The sequence below is a fragment of the Oryctolagus cuniculus genome, chromosome 2 (genome assembly GCF_964237555.1).
Source record: "Oryctolagus cuniculus chromosome 2, mOryCun1.1, whole genome shotgun sequence".
In the NCBI taxonomy this organism is placed as follows: Eukaryota; Metazoa; Chordata; class Mammalia; order Lagomorpha; family Leporidae; genus Oryctolagus; species Oryctolagus cuniculus.
Window position 1 is genome coordinate 168,237,919 of NC_091433.1, and position 23,349 is coordinate 168,261,267.

The 23,349-nt window shown below is 35.6% G+C and overlaps 1 long non-coding RNA gene across 1 annotated transcript in view; it reads right to left on the minus strand.

The window, feature by feature from the left end:
* Positions 1-23,349, minus strand: part of LOC103347703 (uncharacterized) — a 141,571-nt gene that overhangs the window by 5,427 nt on the left and 112,795 nt on the right. The window contains exons 4-5 of the long non-coding RNA XR_011386938.1: positions 18,298-19,985; positions 17,644-17,681 (exon numbers count right to left, since the gene is read on the minus strand). This is a non-coding gene — a long non-coding RNA (uncharacterized lncRNA). The remainder of the gene's footprint in view (positions 1-17,643; positions 17,682-18,297; positions 19,986-23,349) is intronic.

Consider the following 23,349-nt stretch of genomic DNA (forward strand, 5'->3'; position numbering starts at 1 on the left):
GACTCCTGGCTTTGGCCTGGCCCAGCCTTGGCTGTTGAAGCCATTTGGAGAGTGATCCAGCAGATAAAAGATGTATCTCTCTCTCTCTCTATTTCTCTGAATTTTAAATAAATATTTTTTTTAAAAAAAGCACAATGTACCACAACTTTTCCCAATCATGCAGTATTAGCAATGATATCATAATACAAAAAAATTGCATAACTCTTGGGGCAAGTATGGAAGTATTTTTAATGAATTACATCAATCACACCTCACCTCTCAGCATTTATACAAATACATTTATATCCTATCTAGCTATCTAGCTACATAGTCATTATAATATTCTAACACAGTCGGTTACAATACATCAAAGCTTCAGTATCTAACACAACCCCTCATACTGGATAATTTCATTTTTTTTCAATATTATGGGAGTAATATTCATTGGCTTATTTTAAATTTCTTTAAAATAATTTCTTTAAAAATAGTAATTTAAATTTAAAATTTTCATAGTTATTACTAATTTTCATTTTCCTTTCTGTAAATTTTCATATTTTTCACATTTCTCTCCAGTATTTTTAAATTTATAAGATATTTTGTGAAGGTCTTATTATCTTTGCTACTGTGTAATTTAATTTATAGACTGCAAAAAATTCTCTAGTGTTTTCTCTGTATTTTAATTTTCTAGTTTTTTTACACAGGTTAAATGTTTAGGTTATCAGCTTCTTATTTTCTGTTATGCGTTTGATATTTTGGGACTTGCATATGAAAGTCTTTCATAACCCTACTATATAAGCTTATTTAACTTTACTTTATTCTAAGGCATTAAAGGCTATTTTAGAATATTTATCTTTTGGTCTGGTAGCAGTTTTTTTTAACTTTTATTTAATGAATATAAATTTCCCAAGTACAGCTTATGGATTACAATGGCTTCCCCCAATAACGTCCCTCCCACCCGCAACCCACCCCTTTCCCATTCCCTCTCCCCTTCCATTCACATCAAGATTCATTTTTGTTTCTCTTTATATACAGAAGATCAGTTTAGCATACATTAAGTAAAGATTTCAACAGTTTGCTCCCACACAGAAACATAAAGTGAAAAATACTGTTTGAGTACTAGTTATAGCATTAAATCTCAATGTACAGCACACTAAGGACAGAGATCCCACATGAGGACTCCTGTTGCTGACTTAACAAATTGACACTCTTGTTTATGGCCTCAGTAATCACCCTAGGCTCTTGTCATGAGCTGCCAAGGCTATGGAAACCCCCTGAGTTCACCAACTCTGATCATATTTAGACAAGGCCATGGTCAAAGTGGAAGTTCTCTCCTCCCTTCAGAGAAAGGTACCTCCTTCTTTTTTTTTTAACTTTTATTTAATGAATATAAATTTCCAAAGTACGATTTATGGATTACAATGGCTTCCCCCACATACCGTCCCTCCCACCCACTACCCTCCCCTTTCCCACTCCCTCTCCCCTTCCATTCACATCGATTCATTTTCGATTCTCTTAATATACAGAAGATCAATTTAGCATACATTAAGTAAAGATTTCAACAGTTTGCTCCCACACAGAAACATAAAGTGAAAAATAATAGATGATTTTTTTAAATGATGATGAAATCAGATCAGACCTATTGTCATGTTTACTCCCAGTGAGAGTCAAGTTGGGAATGGATAATTTCTTTTTTTTTTTTTTTTTTTTTTTACAGAAGATCAGTTTAGTATACATTAAGTAAAGATTTCAACAGTTTGCACCCCCATAGAAACACAAAGTGAAATATATTGTTTGAGTACTAGTTATAGCATTAAATCTCAATGTACAGCACATTAAGGACAGAGATCCTACATGAGGAGTAAGTGCACAGTGACTCCTGTTGTTGACTTTACCAATTGACACTCCTGTTTATGGCATCAGTAATCTCCCTATGCTCCAGTCATGAGTTTCCAAGGCTATGGAAGCCTTTTGAGTTCTCCAATGGTACCTCCTTCTTTGATGACCCGTTCTTTCCACTGGGATCTCACTCACGGAGATCTTTCATTTAGGTTTTTTTTCTTTTTTCCTCAGAGTTATCTGGTTTAATTTTCATATCTGTGTATTGATAAGTTTATTAGAAAGACTTTGAATTTATAAATTAATTCACCACAATTCAAACATCTAGTGTTGACAGCAGCCATCCTTATTTTGCTCCTGGATTTAATATTTATTTATTTATAGCATCAGTAATGCTTCCTTTAGATTTCTAATGGATAAGCTTTATGAAATGTTATAGGTTTCTTTCTATGCCTAACTTGCTAATTTTACCTTGCGTGTCTGTGTTTTAATCAAGAATAGATGTTGAATTGTCCCTGAAGTTAATGAGAAGATCATATGATTTTGTATCTTAATTTATAATTATAGTATAAAATAATAGCAGATTTCTAATTATTGACTAAACATCTATCATTAGTGTAGATCCAATTAACTTCCCTAAAATTATTGTTGAATTCTATACAATATTTTAAGTTGAGGTTTATAAGCCAAAGTGTGTATGTGTGTGGGTGTACAGATGATTTACATATATTAGGCTATGTTATCCTCATGACAATCCTATGAAATATAATATGATAATATGATATATATTATCATCCATTTAAGAAACTGCTGCTACCTATGGTTTAAGTATTTTCAAACGTCTTTGTCCATTATATTTATCAACTCAAGTCTTGTTCATGATACCATATAATGCTGGTTAGCTGCTGAAATCTTCTCTCTGAAGACATCTCTTCAACAAACTGAGGTACAAAATATGGCTTGAACTATATTTTAGTGAAATTAACTCTTCAAAAGTCCTAGGTTCTAGAATTGGTTATGCCATGTGCTTGTAGAAGGATTGTGGTAAATACATCCCATATTTCCTCAATTTTTTTTTTATGTGTGATGGAAGGCAGCATGAATAAGTGTTGTCTTGAGAAACAAGTAAACAAAATCTAGTAATGTATTGTACATAGTAGTTGTGCAACAAATATTGTTACGTGATCAAATAAAAAGCCAGAAATGTAATATATTCATCTAAAGATATCCCATGTATTATTACCTGGGTAGGGATTTCATACTCAGCTAGAATTCAAAGGAGGCTTAGCCAAGATACACAATAAGCCCAGATATTGATATATATTGATATATATATGTAAAATATATTACATGTATACTACATGTATATATGGAAGTAAAATGTTCAATATACAATGTAGTATGTATATATATGTAGTGTATATATATATATATATAAAAGTAAAATAGCAATTAGTAGAGGCTGGGGAGACTGTGCAGTATGGGAGATTTGATAGTACATAAAGACATATAGTCTGGTGAAGGTAAGAGGTCCTGATGTTCCACAGAAGAGTAGGGTAACTATAGTTGGAGTGCAATAAAGAAAATGGAGAGGTTAGTTGCCTAGTACGATTGGTATATACTGTGTATATCTGTTGAAATATTGTAATATATACCATAAAATTTACATAAATTTCATGTTCATCCAAAATTTAAAAGGATTAATATAATAACAAATGTGGCTTTGAAGTAAGACATTAACTTATTATTAAATCAAGAATATACTTTGAATCTTCAAGCTAACTTTTATTATTGGGCAGTGGTTAACCAGTGAACTATTTGGAAGAAATTTGAGACTACTTATAGACCTTGTTTGAAAGACTCTAAGTAGGTATGCATAAACTATTTATATACATGTTTGTATTATTTAGATGATATAAATAGCTGGTCACATTATAAATAATAAAAGCAATAGGCCCTGAAAACATTAATAATGATAAAATCATGTAGAGATTAATCAATATTAAATGCGATCTGACAAGTCATAATGATTTATGCTGCATTCACTTTACAGTAAATAAATCATTCTCTTTTGCTTTTACTTTTTTATTTATATAAATGGAACAAATTTCTTATTCATATGTATTTTTAAGAGCATAATGATACTTACCATCCCTATGTTTGCAGCAGCTCAGCTGACAGTAATTAAGATATGCAGCCAACCTAGATGTTCAGCAATTAGTAATGTTAAGGAAATTATTCTTTATATACATAAAGGAATACAGCTCAGGAATAAAACAATGCAATTCTCTTGTAGAAGGAAGCTATAGAGTACCTTACTGTGCGATAGAGTAAAAAAAAACAGTAATTATTTTTACTCAACTGATTGGTCAAACATAAATATTATTATAAAAAATGGCATCTTATTTCTAAACAGAGAAATGGTTAGTGAATTTTCTAGAGCACAATCCTTTCATCATTAGTGTGATGAGAATTATTTTTTTGTATATAAAGTTTATGGTTCTCTTTAAAGTAGAGGAACAGGGCTGGTGCTATGGCATAGCAGGTAAAGCCACTGCCTGCAGTGCCAGCATCCCATATGGGCACTGGTTCGAGTCCTGGCTACTCCTCTTCTGATCCAGCTCTCTGTTATGGCCTGAAAAAGCAGTGGAAGATGGCCCAAGTCCGTGGGCCCCTGCACACATGGGAAGACCTGGAAGAAGCTCTTGGCTCCTAGCATCCGATGGGCTAAGATCCATCCATTGCAGCTACTTGGGGAGTGAACCAGTGGATGGAAGACTTCTCTCTGTATATCTCTCTACCTCTGTCTCTCTGTAACTCTGCCTTTAATATAAATAAATAAATACATCTTTAAAATAATAATGTAGAGGAAGAGAGCTTCCCTCGTTTAAAATGACAATATGTATTATATTACTAGGGACATATTGATTGCCAATATCTGAAAACAGATTCTTTATCTCAACATCTGTAATAAGCCATCTTCTAAATATAGTATTAAAAACCTTAAAATGCCCTTCACAGTTGATTGAAACTTTTCCCCAGTTCTTTCCTGTTCAATAGTGAATAGATGAACCTGATTCTCTAAATTCTCTTAAGTACCATTTTTAATTGAATAACATTTCAAATGAATAATATCTCACAATATAATATTTGTGAGCTAATAAAATATGAAATAATAAATACATGCATATGTCCCAATGTTGAACTTCATTCACACTGAAGTTCTAGTGTTTATATGTAACTATTTTATAAAGTATTAGAAGAGAAAAAAATGTACAGAGCTCCAGTACATCATGCAAATAGCTTTCTTACAAAAATGCCATAAATAATATTGTTCATTTGTACATCCAATAATATCTTGTACTTTATTACAGCTAAAATTAATGTAGAAATCTCTGTAATATTTATTTTAAAAAGAGAATGAAATGTTTCTCCCACCTGAATACTGGTAGCAAATTAAATGGTATCACTAATCAGGCATTAAAAATCAAATATAAATGTAATTATGGGTAAATAATAATTTGTCCATAAAAGCTGAAAGCAAGAAATTATTACAGAGTATATATGTAGATTCTCCAAGTTCAGACAAGAATTTGCCTATGGTAGATAGGCAAAGTCAGGGTATCAGAGAAGACCTTTTTATGAGTATAAACAAACAAAAGGAGGGAATTTCTTTGCTATTGAACTATTGATCGCTTAGGCTACTATAATAAATTACCGTACATGGGCTGGCTTATAAAGAATTGAAATTTCTTAACTTTTTCAAAAACAACATATTTATTTGTTTGAAAGGTAGAACATCAGAGAGTGACAAGGAAAGGGTATGGATAGGTCTTCCGACTTCTGGTTTATACATGAAATTGCTTCAACAAACATGGCTGGGCCAACCTGGAGCTAGGATCCAGGAACTCCATCTGGGTCTCCAACAAGGGAGGCATGGGCTCAAGAATTTGGACCATTTCCCAATGTCTTTTGAGGCACATAAGCAGGGAGCTGCATCAGAAGTAGAGAAGCATGGACTCAAACCAGCACCCTGACATGGGATATCGGCATGGCAAGCAGTGGTTTGACCAGTTTTGCAGCAATACTAACCCTTATTTCTTACATTTCTAAAGTCTGGAAGTCTAAGATCAAGATACCAGCATGGATAGGTCCTGATGTGACCCTTAGGTAGCTGACGTCTCTGTCCTCACATTGCTGAAAGCAGAGTAAGAGACATCTCTGAGGTCCCACTCAGGAGGACTCATGACATAATTACCTCCCATGACATAATTACCTCCACTAACAGGATTGGAGCATAAAGATTTTGTGTGGATACAATCTTCATTTTATAACAACGACTCTTTAGACTTTCTTAAATTAAGTTCCAGACTACTTATTAAGTTACACGACATCTAACATTGTCTATATTGTCTTAATTTCCATACTAAGATATTTAAGTCTAATCAAAGTGGGCTGTTCTTTGAACCCTAATAGCCAAACTATGTACTTTTATTATTTTTTTTAGTTTAAGATGACTTTCCACCCTTTTATGATTTTTTACAGTTTAATCCTTTCTTTAAGATTCACTGTCAAGAACTATAAAGAGCTTCAGGATTTTTCCTACTTGAAACCTAACAAGTTAACCTGCCTGAGTTTTATGGATGTGGGCATAAAACATGAGACTATTCTTTCAGGAACAAAAGACATTCAAGGAACTCCAAGATTAGGAGACTTCAATGTTATGGATGCAAGCAAGCCTGACCAGACGTTGTCCCAGATGAAGCACTGTCCATCAATTTGGAGGAATTCACTATCGTCACTATCTCAGTCTTCATGAGTATTCACCACATAACTAGCCCTGTGAAGATAATCCAGAACAACAGCTATTGGTACAAACAGCACCACTGCTCATAAGAATTGAGAAATGAAGGAGACTCATGGAGAATGATCTTCCACATGTGTTACCCTCATGCCATTCCACCCCAACTGCTATACCCACTATTGTTTCTGGTCTTACACCAAACAGTGCATACTTCTCACATTTGAAACTCCATTTGTTAAGAGTATGTTTAGCATCATGTCTTGCATCTATTCAGCATGTCATGCATGTCAATGATCTTTATTGTTTTTATTTCATTATAAAGTATATGGTTATCTCATTGTAAACACTTAAAACCTCAGTGAATTACATAGATAGAATAAGCACATAATTACATGCTTCAGATTCTCCCTCCAACTGAAATTTCTCCCAAGTTTGTCAAGATGTCTTTCTATAAGAGGATCTAAGTGACAAATACTGGGACCAGTGTGGGACACTGTGGGTTGAGCTGCTGTTGGTTGAATCACCTTTGATTCTGGCATCCCATATCAGAGCACCACTTCAAGTCCTGTCTGCTCAGCTTTTGATCTAGCTCCCTGGTGATGCACATGGGAAATCAGCAGAAAATTGGCCAAATACTTGGGTCCCTTCAACTCATATGTGACACCTCTATAGATTTCTAGGCTCCTGGCTTCAGCTTGTCCTAGTCTTGGCCATTGTGGTCATTTGGAGAGTGAACCAGCAGATGTACAATCAATCAATCAATCAATCAATCTCTCTCTCTCTCTCTCCCTCTCTCCCTCCCTCAAAATAAATAAATCTTTTAAAAAATGATTTTAAAAACTATATTTTTTAAAGAAAATAATAAGCGTTCTCTGCTCCAAATTCAGACAACATATTTATTGGCGTTAAAACTTTCTACACTTTAGCTTCTGAATGAATGCCTTCAGTCAATGTAACACTTTGGGACTGGATAAATGTCAGCTTTAGTTTTTGCTCTCTTGCTGGTCATTATAGCCTGCCAAAATTTCCTGGATTTCTAATACTTGATACCTTAACATCTATCTCACAGGCAGTCTGAAATTTTTTAGAAATCCTGCCTTCTCATTGCCTTTATGCTAACATCTTTTTGTGTGCACTTTGAGCTCACTACACCTACTTACTTGCTGATTGATACTCATTTAGTGAATTGAGTCAAATTTACCATTCCTACCAAGAATCAATGACCTTATTTTTTCTACACTGTCCATCCCTGTTTTTTGAAACAACATAAAATGGTTCTTGAGAGTATAAAACCTGGGTTCTGCACTTGGGATTTTACCTTATTTTCTCCCACTTTATATTCAGGTAGAGATCACTTTGTATTGAGTTTCCTGTATGAAATATTTAGAGGATTGTTGTGATACAATTAATATAAAGCCTTAAAAGACTATAAATACATAGTAATTGCTCAATTTGTGCTGAGTATTATTGCTTATTATGCTATCTAGTACATGATAAATCAAGTAAGTCATAATTTTTTTCCTGAACTCTACCAATCAAAACATATTCTGTCTCCCTTGCAGTGACAGTGAGAAGTCCCCTCTGCTCATTGAAGATATAATGTTTTAAGCCATGCATTTAATTAGTAAAACTTAGGAAATACTTTCTCATATAATTTAGTGGAGTCTTACAATTATAAGTCCCATTTTTGCAGAGGCACATACTTTCCTTGAAAATGAATGTTGGGAGGACTGTTAGACAAGGACCCCAAGCCATAATAGTGGACAATCCCAAGAAAGAAGATAGAAATTGGGTATATTTTTCTAGGAAATTGAAAAGGAAATATGGTTCTGTAAGTATTTCCAACATTAAAAATGGTAATCTTCATCTTTCCTAAGATACAAAGAGAAGAAAATAGCATTAAAATATAAGATAAATTTAGGTTGTTTATAATGTGTTTTGAATGGAATCATGACTCCAATTTGGTAATGTAAAAGAACAGAATGAGAGAGTATAAAGATGCCCTGGAAATGTTTATAGATCACATGCATTGTCCACTTCTTACCTACCTCACAGTAGTCTCCTTATATGCAAATTAGGAAGCTATGCCATGAGAAATAATCTTTATGCTACTTTTGGTCTTAAGTGCTTTTAACAACTGAATCAGTTGAAGCATTCATATAGGCCTATTTAGAAGAAAAATGCACAAAAAAACTAAGTAGAAACAATTACATCCTTAATAACTCAAATCTTTTTTATTCATTTATTTATTTTGAAAGTCAGAGTTACAGAGAGTGAGAGAAGGAGAGGGAGAGAGAGAAGTAGAAGGAGTAGGAGAGAAAGAGAGAAGAGAGAGGGAGAGGGAGAAGGAGAGAGAGAGAGACAGAGAAATTTCTATATGTTGGTTCAATCCCTACATGATCCCAACAGCCAGCACTGGGCCAGGCCGAAGGCAGCAGCTGCATCTGGGTCTCCCACATAGGTGGAAGGAAACCAAGTAATTGGGCCATGTTCCACTGCTTTTCCCAGGCTATTAGCAGGGAACTGGGTGGAAAGTGGAGCAGCTGGGACACAAACTGGTGCCTGTATGGAATGCCAGCATTGCAACTGGTGGCTTCACCCACTATACCTCAACAGTGGCCCCAGTAATTCAACTCTTACCTTTTAATATTGTCCTGATTGAAAGCATCATTCGAGAATGGCAAGGGAGAATCATTATGAGTTAAATTTTTGAAATGCAAATTATATTTTTTGAACATTTTTCTCTTCTAGTTTTTCACGAACAATAATAGTCTTGAACACACACATTGCTTATGTCCAAATAAATGTCAGAAATAAGGCCCGTCCTTGGTTTATATGCCATGGAGAGTATTGTGGCCTCATTTTTTTCCTTTCACATTACTTAATATTTGGCTGCAGCTGCTCTTTGGCAGAAGGTAGGGTATTTGATAAGTCTGCTGTATTGCATAAACATTTTTACTTCAAAGAGATTGCCTGTCCATATCCCACTGGAATTATTTCAAGCCAGATGTCTAATTCTGTCTAACATCTTTAATGTTTACAAAATCATCTTGAGTGTTGTTAATGGAGTATCATTAGGTATAATGTGAAACTTTTAAATAGGAAATACATGGATTCAGAATGCTTGCTTAGTATGGACTCTAGTTTCTGAAGTCTTTGGGGAATTTTCTTTCATATACTTTCTCCTGCCATTTTATTTTCTTTACCAATAGACTTAGTTATATGATTATGGTAAACATTGTCTTTCCATTTGTCAAATTTCAATGAGAACTATGGTAAGACAAAGCATTGCACGAGTCACTGGAATAAGATGTGATGTCTCTACCACACAAACACCATACCTCCATTTAAGAGGAAAGAAAACAAAATACAAATAAATTCTCTAGTACAAATAAGGCCAGATTTTATAGCCATGAAAGCCCAAAAACTGTGTGTTCTTAACATTTTGATCAAGGCCTCAATTCCCTAAAAGCACGGGAAAAATAACTCAAAGAAGGAAGACGGGCTTAAGCAAAGCTATCTAAGGATATGACTTGTTTGAAATGTGGAAAGTAATACTGTACTGCCTGAAGAAGTTTGAGAGAGCTCTGGTACGATCCTGAGGTACACCTTTTTTTCTTTTTTTTTTTTACTTTTTATTTATTTTTTTTTTTTACTTATTTTATTTGACAGGTAGAGTTACAGACAGTGAGAGAAAGATAGACAGAGAAAGGTCTTCTTTCCGATGGTTCACTCCCCAAATGGCTGCCACAGCCTGCTCTGTGCCGATCCGAAGCCAGGAGCCAGGAGCTTCTTCCTGGTCTCCCATGTGGGTGCAGGGCCCAAGCACCTGAGCCATCCTCCACTGCCCTCCCGGGCCACAGCAGAGAGCTGGACTGGAAGAGGAGCAGCCGGGACTAGAACCCAGCACCCATTTGGGATGCTGGTGCTGCAGGCAGAAGATTAACCAAGTGAGCCACGGCGCCGGCCCGTGAGATACATCTTACTCCACAGATGAAGGCAACCATGAAAAATTTAAAACAGGGTGCAGCATTGTCAGATTTACAGTTGACACACATAAAGCTGAAGGTCACATGTTGGATACATTGTATGAAAAATAAACTTAAGTAGTCTTATCAATTAAGAAGTACTTGAGTGACTACAAGCAGACACTAAACTAGCATTAGAAATGGAGAGAAGAGAAAATTCAAGAACAGAACATTCAGAAGTTAGATACCTAGCATCTAAGAAAGGCTCAATAAATACCTCTTGAATGATAAAATAAAATATCAATATATAAAATTGTATTTCAAGTGTAAAATTTCCAGGACTCTTAAAATGATGGAGTCATACTTCATGTTATTAACTTAATATGTCTAATGGTACCTTAAAAAGTTCACTGAGAAATAACAAAATTAAAACATATTTTGGTGGTAATATTTTGAAATGCATGCATAGTTCTCTCATAAAATGCATTCTCCATGACTTTTGAAGATCCTCCATATTATTTTCCCAAGGTTTTTCTACTTATTTAGGGCAGAGAGATTTCACACAAAATATGAAGTATTTATGTTTTTAGATTTATAACATGTTGATATATTTTCTCTTTTATACTGTATGTTTGTAACGGACAGATACTTCTCATCCTCGGACCACTCTGTTCAACCTGACTCACAATATGCACAGTCTTTCCGTAGTGTCCCTTTTGCTGAAGAGCCCAAATCTGCCAATTTATTGAAGTTCCTGAACAGTTTTACATCCATGTCTGTGTCATATGGGAACACGAAACTGTGGAAAAGATCCAGGTTTCCCAGGTTTCACAGTCAGAAGGCACAAGAAACTGCAATAACTCAGAATCGAAATGCTTACGTCTAATGGACAAGGTGAGGATTTACTGGCTCTGTTTGCCAGAGCTACTCTTCAAAGATACAATATACCTTACTTAGTTATAAATTTCTAGAACATAACTTTCATGTGGTACCTCTATCTTACCTAAAGGCCATTTCCTAATTTGTTAAGTATCCCAATGATATCCTTTATAGAACTTGTTTTCTAGTCTAGTAGTGGTCAGGATCTCTATTTTATTTGGTTGATGCATCTGTTTAGCTTTCTAGAATCTGCAATTTTTTTCCATTAGACTTTATTTTTCACAACACTGGTACATTTGAATAACACAGGAAAATATTTTATAGACTATCTTTCAGTTTGAATTGATTGTTTAAAGATGGAATCAGATTATGCATTTTGGCCACAAATATAACATAAAATATTAATATCCTTAAGATACTACATTCTAATCCAAGGGTACTTCAAAAAGTTTGTGGAACTTTTCACTATTTCTTCTATATTTATTAATTTAGATCTCACCATCAGAAAGAGTTTTTCTTCTGTATCCATCTATCTATCTACCTACCTACCTACCTACCTATCAGCTATCTATCTAGTAGTGTGGACTTAAGAATTCTTAACTCTTGCATGGGTATTCATAGTTAAATATTCATTGTAAATTAAAATATTCAGCATTAGAAAGGATCCTTCTTTATCTCATTTAGAGCTTCTTTTTCTAACTTCTTCTCAGGCTGATATCTACTTTATTATTTCTGAGTTACTGCATTTATCTTAACCCATTATTTTGTGTATAGATTTTTAGAATCAGTTGCTTTAGATGTGTCTGTCATATGCACATAGAATTAGGTTTTCCTGTATGAGTGTTGTGGTCTAAATGTGTGTATCTCCCCAAAACTCATGTCAAACCTAATCATCCATGTGATGGTATTAGATAGTGGGGCCTTTCAGGAGGTGGCTAATGCCCTTAGAAGAGGCCCAAAGTCCTGCTCCTTTTACCATACGAGGACACAGTGAGAAGGCAGGTCCTTAGCAGGCACTGAATCTGCTGATGCCTTCATCTTGGCCTTCCTAGTCTCCAGAACTGTGAGAAATAATGTGTATTTTTTTAAAATTCTAAGCCACCTAGCTTAGGGTATTTTGTTTTAGTAACATGAGAGAAGACCAAGAGGCAGTTTAAAAACCCTTTTCATCCCCTAGGTGAGTTAAATCCACTGATAATTATATGTATGACTAAATGTTTTGTCTCAAATCTGCTATATTACTTTATTTCTATTATGATGTGCAGTATATTATATTTACAGTGTTATCCCTCAACATGATGTGTTTTCTTTACTTTGTTATTTAGGAAGGCTTATATATTTTAAAGTGGTAATCACCTGTGTATTTTTGCCTTTAATAGTGCCCTTGGCCCCGTATTTATAAGTTTCATCTGACTTCTATCTGAATTGTAAGTTTTTAAGCGGCATTCTTTGATATCTACCAATTATTTATGTAACAATTAATGTTCATATTCTGTTTGTCTTTCTTTTTCTTTTCTCTCATTTTTCACTTGCATTCTTTCTACATTGTCAGAAATGTGCTTATATATTAATCTTCTATCATGTCTTCAGTCCCATTTTACACTTGGATTTAAAATTTAGTGTATTAAATAGTTCCCATGAACTGAGGTTTTACACTATGGAGTTCATCTGAGAACACATTTCATTGGAGGACGAAATACATGAAATACTTGAAGAAGAGATTGGCTAGATATACAATCCTTGGCCCACACTATTTTTTTCTTGAGTTTTTTGAAAATGCTTCTCCACTCTTGCCTTGCAGTAGATGATGTGTTCTTAGATATCTTGTGCCCATATTGATTTCTTACTCATAAATATTTTGGCAATTTCATCAGTAGGCTCTGAAAAGTTATCATTTCTCTTTAAATACTAATAATTTTACCAAGATACATCTCAGAGTGATTACTCTGGCTCAGTTCTCCAAGTGTGCAATGGATTCTTCCAATATGTTGAATATGGATTTTATTTTTACTGGAAAAATATTCTTGAATTTTTAAAAATAAATATTAGTTTAGTTTCATTGCTTTGTTACTCTTCTAAAAAGATTCTAGTTATATATATGCAAAAGTCTTTGCATGTCTTCTGTTTCAATTACTTTTTCCTTGGTCATTATTGATCTTATTTTTTAATTTTTATGTATTCATTTTACTTTTTGAAAGGCAAAGAGCCAGAGAGAAAGACAGAACTCTGTCCACTAGTTCACTTCTAGTAGCAGACCTGGACAAATTTGAAGCCAGGAGCCAGGAGCTTAATTTAGGTCTCTCAAGTGGGTGGAAGTGTACCAACTATTTGAACCATCACCAGCCACATTCTAAGATGCACATTAGCAGGAATCTGGGTTTGGAGGCAAAGCTTGCACTTGAACTAAGACACTCCAGTATGGGAGATAAGTGGTGTCTTAAGTAGGTCAAACACTCACCCCTTATTTTTTTTTTTGACATTTTATATTCATGAATCTTTTCCTACTTTTTTTAATACCTTTTAAAAATCCATTCAATTTGTTCCTCACTTTAAATTTTATACTTCAATTCTGATTTTTAAACTTTTTCTTAATTTCTTTCCTGAGCTCTATCTAATCTCGGTGAACTTCAACTCTATGTATTTGCTGATTTTTGTGTTTCATTTTTGAATTCAAGTCTGCCTTTTAAATGTATCTAAGTGGTTCCTGAAGCTATTTAATTCATTTGAGATTGTTCTGTGATAATTAGAAATTTTTCCAGTAATTGAAACATTTTCTCTTTCCTTTGTTGAGAAGCTGGTGTGGAATTTTCCTGATTCTCTATTTCTAGGCATTTGTGGATGAAGTTGATACCTCCCCAGTGCTCTCTATTGCCATTATATTTATATGTAGTTTCACCAAATGTAATCATTAATGATGAGAGGAAGGTGGCTTGCTAGTCTTGTTCTATTTTGTTTGGTAGGAATTTTAATTTTCCCTTCTTATTTCTGCCACACCACCACTACGTCTGTAAGAGACCCTCTTCTCTCCTATTAGTGATGCTTCTCAGGCTGTCAACTCCAAGGTCACTCTCATTTAGACCTCTTGTCCCAGCCAGTATTATGAACTGCTGATATTATGGCTAACAGTGTTAAAATTCTGACGCTGAAGGGAGGAGAGAACTTCCACTTTGCTTATGGCTTATCTAAATACTGAGATTGTGAATTCAAAAGGCTTCCATAACCTTGGCAGCTCTGTCAAGAGCCTCAGGTGATCACTGACGTCATACATAAGAGTATTAATTGTTAAATTAACAACAAGAGTCACTGTGCACTTAGTTCCCATGCAGGACTTCTATCCTCAATGAGTTGTATTATGAGAGTTAACTGTAAAACTTGTTCTCAAACAGTTTGTGTGTGTGTGTGTGAAAATTGTTGAAATCTTTCCTTATCATACAGTTGGTCTTCTGTGTATAAAGTTAATTGAAATTGAATTTTAATGGAGAATGAGACTGGGAATGGGATAAGAGTGGGGGTGGGAGGGTGAGTATGGCGAGAAGAATCACGATATTCCTAAAGTTGTACTTATGAAATTTGTATTCATTAAATAAAAGGTTTCTTTGGGAAAAAATTCTGAGATCATTTTTTATCTTTTTTTTCCTATCTCCTTTTCTCTTTACTACCTATGATCTATTTTGGTCCCCCCTCCCTAATAATTATTATATTCATAAGAAAGCAATATACACAATATTTTTATTTCCATATTCTAAAGTAATACCTCCAGTAGCTTTTGTTACTTAATAATGCATAGGAGGCATGCTTAAAATGGCTTAAATTTTACTTCTTTGTAGATTACATATTATTTTCTTCTTGGATTTTTAATCTATTAAAAACTCACAAATCTGTCTCTAGCTGAGAGTGCTCCTCTGAACACTAAGGGCACATATGCAATAGGCCATATACCTTCCAACTTTAATATATGAGAGAAATCTCAATATTAGCATAAATTGTAAATTCTACAATCCTCACAAACAGAACTCTTGCTCTCTATCCGTACTACATAGAAACACACACACACACACACACACACACACACACACCTGTCACAATCTAGCACATTTGCTGGATCATCCCTCCATAATTCAAGACAAAACCTTGGATTCTTAGGTCTTACTTTTCTTCAAATTCCATATCCAATATCACAATAAGCAAATGAATTAGGTACAGAGATTACACTGAAATAATAAGTTCTGTGACCTCTACACTGCTTAGCTGTTCCATCTGCATTTCATGTATTTGTCCTTTTCCCTCTTCTTTCTCAGGGACAATTTTGCCTTCTTGTCACTGACTGACTGTAATGTCAATTTTAATCTTCTGTGCCTCTGATGCAGATCATAATCTTGCAATTCCATTTTCAGGCTCTCTTCAGCCTAACATTTCCTTTCCTTACCCTCCTCAATTTTTCCTTATCTTGTTGAATTTAATTTCAGCTTGCTCTGGCAATATTTATTTGTACCACTGTGTAACCCAGATTAACGTTATTTTTTAACATTGACTGTTGCAAATTATTTTGTTACTTTTCATTGGCCTGTCAAAGTGCCATTAGTTTTTTAGCGAAACTTTAGGATAATATTAGTTTAATCTATGGTATTTTTTATAGAACATGTGATGCCCGTATATATATGATTGTTTACTAACTCCAAAATTAGGGAGAGATTTAGCTAGACTCATTGTTTGCTGCCACCAAAAAGTGGGTATATGGATTTTTCTTTTCTTCCCCTAAGTGTTCTAGTTAGGCAGTAGGTTAGTGAATATAACTCCTTGCCCAACCCTCACTAGATTTTTTTTAGTGTACATATACTGAGGTTAGCTCTGAACTGAAGCTTAAGAGGAAAAGCAGAAATTTGCAATGCACAGTCTGCTGGAGTGCTTGTCTTTCTACTTCCCTTGTTGGTAGTTGATTGTGGAGACTCTTCTTCCCACGGTGCAATATATCTCTGACCCATCCTTTTTATTCCTTTTTGTCCAGTTGCTTTATGAACATTAAAGTGTTATTGTATAAAACAAAAAACTGATTGGTGTTGGTGTGTGTTGCTCTCAGACTCCCTTGAAAGGGAGCACAGAGCACCACCAGCACTGCCTCACATTGATTGCTGCACAGATTTTTGAGGTGTAAACATCTTTATCTATTCAGGAAAAAAGAGAGCAAGACACAGGGAGAAGAAGAATAAAAAGTGTCTTTTATAATTACAAATAAATCAATCAGATGTGAACCACTGAAAGTACATTTCCTTCAACAATCTAGTTCTACACCCAGTTCCTAGAGTTTGGGGGAAGTCTTTCCAACCTGTGGTAATAGGTTCTCTCTTTGTCCTAACTTTTGGTTTATATATTTGAATATTTTTCATGTGTATTTTAGTAGAAAATTGAAAGAAGCTGCTTCTGAGGAAAATTTAGACAGGAAACGCTGTAGCCATTTCTTAGACAAAGCATCACCAACAGCTTACATTTGAACAGCGCTTTGCAGTGTGGTTGACTGTATGTTAAATCAAGCAGAAATACTTTCTTCAAAAAGAAATTCATTTATGTTAACAGAGAAATGGGACTTCCTTATTGCTAAAGCTAAAATGAATCCAGAATGGTCAAAGATCTAAAATAAAATAACAATAATATAAAAATAATTTGGAATTCTTCAAAATATCTTATAGATTTGCATACAAAGAGCCTGCATTGCTTTTATTTATGACACAAGTAGTTCCAGAAAGAAAAAAAGCAAAAGTAATATGTGTGATATTTCAGGCCTGATCACAGACAATTACAAATCTTTGCCTTACATCGTACCTGTGGGAGAGCTGCCTTTCCCATAACAGACATGGATACTTCCAACTCTACTAATAGCTGCTGTCAAGAACTCAGGCTCCCTAAGCAAGCCATCCTCATAGATGTATCTGCATTCCTAGCTCAGGAGCCTTCCTTTAATGACCTCCTCATTAAGGCCTTGGCTAAGGACCTTCCAGGTTCCTGTGCCAAGATATCTTTATTTGGGCAGCCCTGCCTGGGGCACAATTGTTCTCTAAATCACTATTGTTCTACTCAAAACCCCTCTATCATCCTCCCCACCCCCACCCCCACTTCTTAGATCAATAAAAATGCAGGAGCCTTTGGCCCAAGACTCCTTTGCAATAATAGAATTACCCCTACCTGTGCTTTATGCCATCTGACCTTCACCTTGTGCCATTCTGTAGGAAGAAAGAAACACAGAGGAATCAGGATCTTTCTATTTTACTTCTTGTCTGTGCTGTAGCAGCAAGTGTGTTACTTTCACATTTGCTTATTATCCTAACTGACCATCCTAAAAATAGACAACTCACAAGTTGGCAACAATTTCATGAACACACAAACACACTCGCACATAGATATATACTTGTATGGCAACTTAGTTTTTTAAACTGGTCAAACTGTCTTACTTTTAAGTCAAAGTAATATTCTGTGCTATGGAATAGATAGCTACTAACCACATGAGACTTTTAAATTTTCAATGAATTATATAAAATTGAAATTCAATTCCTCAGGGTGCTAAATAGCTGAAAGTATCTTGTAGCTCATATGTAGAATACTATAGATACATACCATTTTCATTGCAGAAAGTTTTGTTAGAAAATGTTGCTTCAAATAAAATATTTTATTATATATAATTTACAAATTACTGTGAAATATAAAATCTGTAGTTCTATCTAAAATAGGCTTTTTCTATTTCTTATAGCTTTCAAGTATACTTATTGCAACTGTGGTCTAATAAAGTGTGCTATTTCAATCATAAGTTGGAAAGTTCCTGGGATAATGTGTAGTAGTTACCTTGGAAAGAATTCCTTTCCTTAAAGAGATTATAAAGAAGTATCTTTCTCAATCTTCTTTCTCATTGCTAAACATCTCCAGTTCTTGAATAATTCATGGTAAATTGTGGCTTCTGGGTATAACAAAGTCACCCTTAAAAAAGTTTCCCTGTATTTAGAACAAATCTGCATTTCAGAGTATGGCATTCAGGGCAAAGTATAGCTAATCCAGTAAATCTGACATTATCGAAGGCAAAATTACTATAAATCCAGTGGTGGCACCATATTAGCTTAGCTATTTGGAAAGAAAACCCTGAAATCTAGTCCAGAATTTATTATTTATTGATTCCTAGATACCCTATGAAGGTTAATTTTAGTAGACCTGTAGTTAGCCTGAGTTATTTCATGGAAATATGGTAAATGTGACTGCACAGCACTGATTGAGACTCAAAACACTGATGATAGTCTTGTTCAGTAATCCTGGCTCCAAGGTTTTTCAGGCGGTCTGTATCACTTGTCAGCACTGTTTATTGGTAACAGTGAATTGACAATTTGTAGCTAATCTTGGTGATGAGCCAGCCGCTATCTCCATCTCAAGGCTCAGCAAGAAACACGCCTGAATGAGCAGCAGGGTGACAGAAACCATTTTTCTCTCTGTGTGTCCAAGGTGTTCTGTACACACATTGGTGGTTCTTGATTGAAAAGAAAACAATCACTCTAGGACAATTTGTGGAAGGAGGATAACAGGAGCATGGATGGCACTGGTTCCCAGACCACTTTTCTGCCTGTGGCTGTGATGTGTATACTTACTTTACTGCTGTTGGCATATTACATTCCTTTCCTACAACAAACCATAAATTCATAACTGTTGTGATATTGTATGCTGAATGGCCTTTAGCCATCAGGCCTTGTCTACCACCATTGTTACAAGAGCTGTGTAGGCTCAGCAAGTCATTCGGTCTTCTCATCTGTAAGTGGCCATGATAATAATACTTATAAAGCTTCTATGAGGAATGAATGACACATTACATATATAGTGGCGAGCCAGTAGCTGAAAAAGGAACCACTCTGTAAATCTAAGCTTTTGTTTTTTTCTAGTGGTGGTAACAATGGCCACAGTGATCCTGAATTCTTTAAAAACTCTAGCTCACTTTCATATTTTCTCAGTCCTGTACTCGCATATTTAAGCTTTTATCCTAATTTCATACAGGTCTAGGTATCTGCATGCTTTTGAAGATATTCGGGAGCTTTTGATCATATTCACCTATACGTCAGTCAGTCACAGTCCTGAAGAGCTCAAAATCAGATGACGTGTAACTAACTTGAGTTCTTTATTTTATTTACTGGGATTAGAATCAACCACTTTTGATAGACGAAGATCTTCTGAGATCCAGAAGCATCACTGAGTGCCAGAGCACAGTTCATCCCCTGGCAGTTCAGGACATCCCCCATGTGAGCCATCCCCCTCCCCAAACCGATTTCCTCCAGCGCTGAGTTTCTGTGCTTCTATTGCTACCACTCAAAATGCAAGCATCTCTCACAGTCCATGCTCTTTTCCTTGCATCCAAAGACTTTCCTCTTTGCGTAGTTGTTTTTCATGAAAGCTGATTTGGTCCAAGAGGACGATGTGCTCCTGTGCCTCTCACACTCAAGATCAGTTTGCTATGTTGAAACAGCAAGTAGTGCTTTTCCACCAGTATTTCTGTAATGCTATAGGACAGAGCAGGGTAGGAAAGATTGAAATAGAAATTATTATAGCATAACACAGTTAAATAGTGGAAATTCTGTTCTGGGAACCCTTTATATCATGTAAATACTGTGTGTGCATAGATGTATATACACATGTATGTCTGTGCCACCAGGTATATATGTGTGTGTTCTCTGCAACAAAGTGCATGTTCCTTGCAGCAATGTTGGATTAATTTCCAGCCATATATTGCCGTCATCAGCATTTGAAAACAGAGTTCTATAGACCATAATTCCAGGAAGTGAAAGAAGTATTCTCTGAGACACCATTTATCATTTCCAGGCTTCTTCATCTACGTGTGCTTTTGTTAAAGTGCATGTGGTATTCTACTAATGTCCTGATATTAACTATATTCATCCAGAAATGGATACTTCCCAATCTCTGTCCACACTCAAAATCCAGCATTAATTCTGGAAACAACTAACCAACAGTTTGCTGTATCCTCAACATTTATGATGTTACAACGTTACAGTATTATTTATCCAACCATTTCCAAGTTCAAGCTTCTGTCATTGTACAGGAAGCAAAACTTTACCTTTACCCTTTTAGGGTCCCAAAGCTAGGCCTGAAGGTTAAATTTTCACTAAACAGATTAACAAGAGAAAAGCATAAAATTGAATATAAATTTTACATGACATGGAAACCTCACAAGCAAATAAAGAATCTAAGAAGTGAAAAGATCCAAATGCTTTTGTGTTAGTTTGAACAACAAAAAAGTAAGAGAGGCAACTGTGTAAAATTAACTAAAGGATGTGAGGGAAGTAAAGCTAAATAAATTATTTTAGCGAGTTAGTACAGAATTCTCTCGCAAAGACTGTCTGTTGAGGAATTTTTCCCTTGTCCTAAAGAGGTAGGGCATTGTTCATACGAAAGTTTTTTTTTTTTTTTAATTTTCTGTTTTCATAAGAAATGGGGATTTCAGAATGCCTTTTGTGCACCTGCTGTCCCTCAAGTGTCCTTAGCCCAAAGTAGTCCCAAAGCCAAAGCGGTACATTGTGGACTGTGTAGTCTACCGTGCCTCACCATCATGCTTGCTTCCTTTATTTCTTAAACTTAGATTTCATTCTCTAAACCAATCTTTTATTTTTGAGTTTTCTTACTTTCTTGTTATTGTCAGACATTAGTCTGACCTCCTGCACTTTGCTTTCCCCTTCTTCTGTCCACTGTTCTCTAAGCTTCTTTTTTATCCAGCATAGACTCCACAGTCATTGCATCCATGCTGCCTCACTTTTCCGAAAATACCTACTTTCCCATTTCATCCTGTGCCAAGCTCATGAGTGTTGTTAACCTAACACAAAAGCATAACTGTGCTGACCAGAATCACTAATAGAGTGTATCCCACTTAAGCTGTGACCTTGACTTGACTCAGGAACTGCAAATTGTTACAAGATAGAGGACAGCTAGCAGCACAAGGAGAACCAACTTCTTACACAGACACTCACCTGACACTCTCAAGAGCCCAATCCAGCAATATAGCCTGCCATGACTTCAAAATGACAAATTTTACCTAGCAACTGCCTGCCGTTCACTAATCAGAGTTTTCCAGTTCCTCACCACCACTGGCAAAAATCAACTTTCTTTCACAACAACTTAGGTACAGTTTTTCTTTTGAAATTAAACCCTAACCTTTCCTTCATTCTTCTGACACACCAGAGGTCCTTCTGACCTATGTGTGCATCCTGAATTGCAATCCTAACCTTAGATTATCCCCAAATAAAATACTGTTGCTTGGAGATATGCCTCTATATTTTATTTGACAAACACTACAACAATTCTGTTGAAATTAAGCCAATTTAACTTGGCTTAATCCAAAACCTGGATGTTACAGTCATGCCAAATTTAATGATGTTAAAAAAAATCCTTGCAATCACTCTGTCACCTAATATCTGCCCTTTTTCTCTTAGTGACAGTCACTACATATCCTTTTTTTCCTCAAGGCAAAAACAATAATTCACCATAAAACACTTCATTCCTTAACAGGCCAGGTGCAATTATTTATCAGTTCAAACTGTTTTCTTCCTGAATTGTTCATGTTTATGTTCATTCATCTCCATTTCTAACAACACTTCTTTACCTCGGACTGTCAGTATGTCCTATCAGGAACTCGATTCTCACTAATATCTTCCACCTTCAATGCTTTTTCACCTCCAGTAAGTCTTCTAAATCAGATTCTTCAAATAAATTATGTAAATTTCCCATTTTTTTTTCTGCAGACTAAATCTGAATTCCTTTGCTTGGCAAGGAAAAGGGTTTTCATTGGATAGTCTAGGAAGCATATGTACTGAAATATTTAGTACCTAGTAAAGATAATTAGATGGAAACTTACAGAACAATACTTATGAATCCTTAGAAATAAGTGAGCATGGCTGGTGCCGTGGCTCAATAGGCTAATCTTCCGCCTTGTGGCGCTGGCACACTGGGTTCTAGTCCTGGTCGGGGCGCTGGATTCTGTCCCGGTTGCCCCTCTTCCAGGCCAGCTCTCAGCTATGGCCCGGGAGTGCAGTGGAGGATGGCCCAAGTGCTTGGGCCCTGCACCCGCATGGGAGACCAGGAGAAACACCTGGCTCCTGGCTTTGGATCAGCGCGATGTGCTGGCCGCAGCGCGCCGGCCATGGTGGCCATTAGAGGGTGAACCAACAGCAAAGGAAGACCTTTCTCTCTGTCTCTCTCACTGTCCACTCTGCCTGTCAAAAAAAAAAAAAAAAAAAAAAAAAAAAGAAATAAGTGAGCACACGACTTTGAAATGATTTCTAAACGTAATTATAGCATGAGGGAAAATAATTCACTTTTAATCACACAGTAAGATTTATAAATTATATAATGCCTATGAGCAATTATAATGTATGTTTACAAAGGAAGCAGACACCTGTGATGGAAATATATTTAGATAAATGGTCAACTTTTAACATGAGGACTTCAGAGTGACACTGAGACAGAAACTGGATCCCATCTTGCTGGGTTTAAAGGGCAGCTGTTTGCTCCCAGCGCAGCAGCGACACAGGCTGCAGCCCTGCCTTCAGGGGCACAGCCTGACTGTGGTGGGCCATCTGGAATGCTTATGTGATACAAAGTGGTAGCTGAAAGCAGAAAATGATTATTTTGAATAAGCAATGCAATTCTCCAGTCCAGAGCAGAGAAACATGATGTGATTACTCGTACTTCCACTGCCATTTGTTTGTTTCCCAATACAAGAGTGATCTTTTTCACATGCTTACCAAAGAGAGATAAGAGAAATAAAGATGGCTTCTGCTTTCTGGACAAAGAATATTGATCGTTTCACAAACCAGTAAAGACGAATAAGTACTAGATGGAAATCATAATAGCACC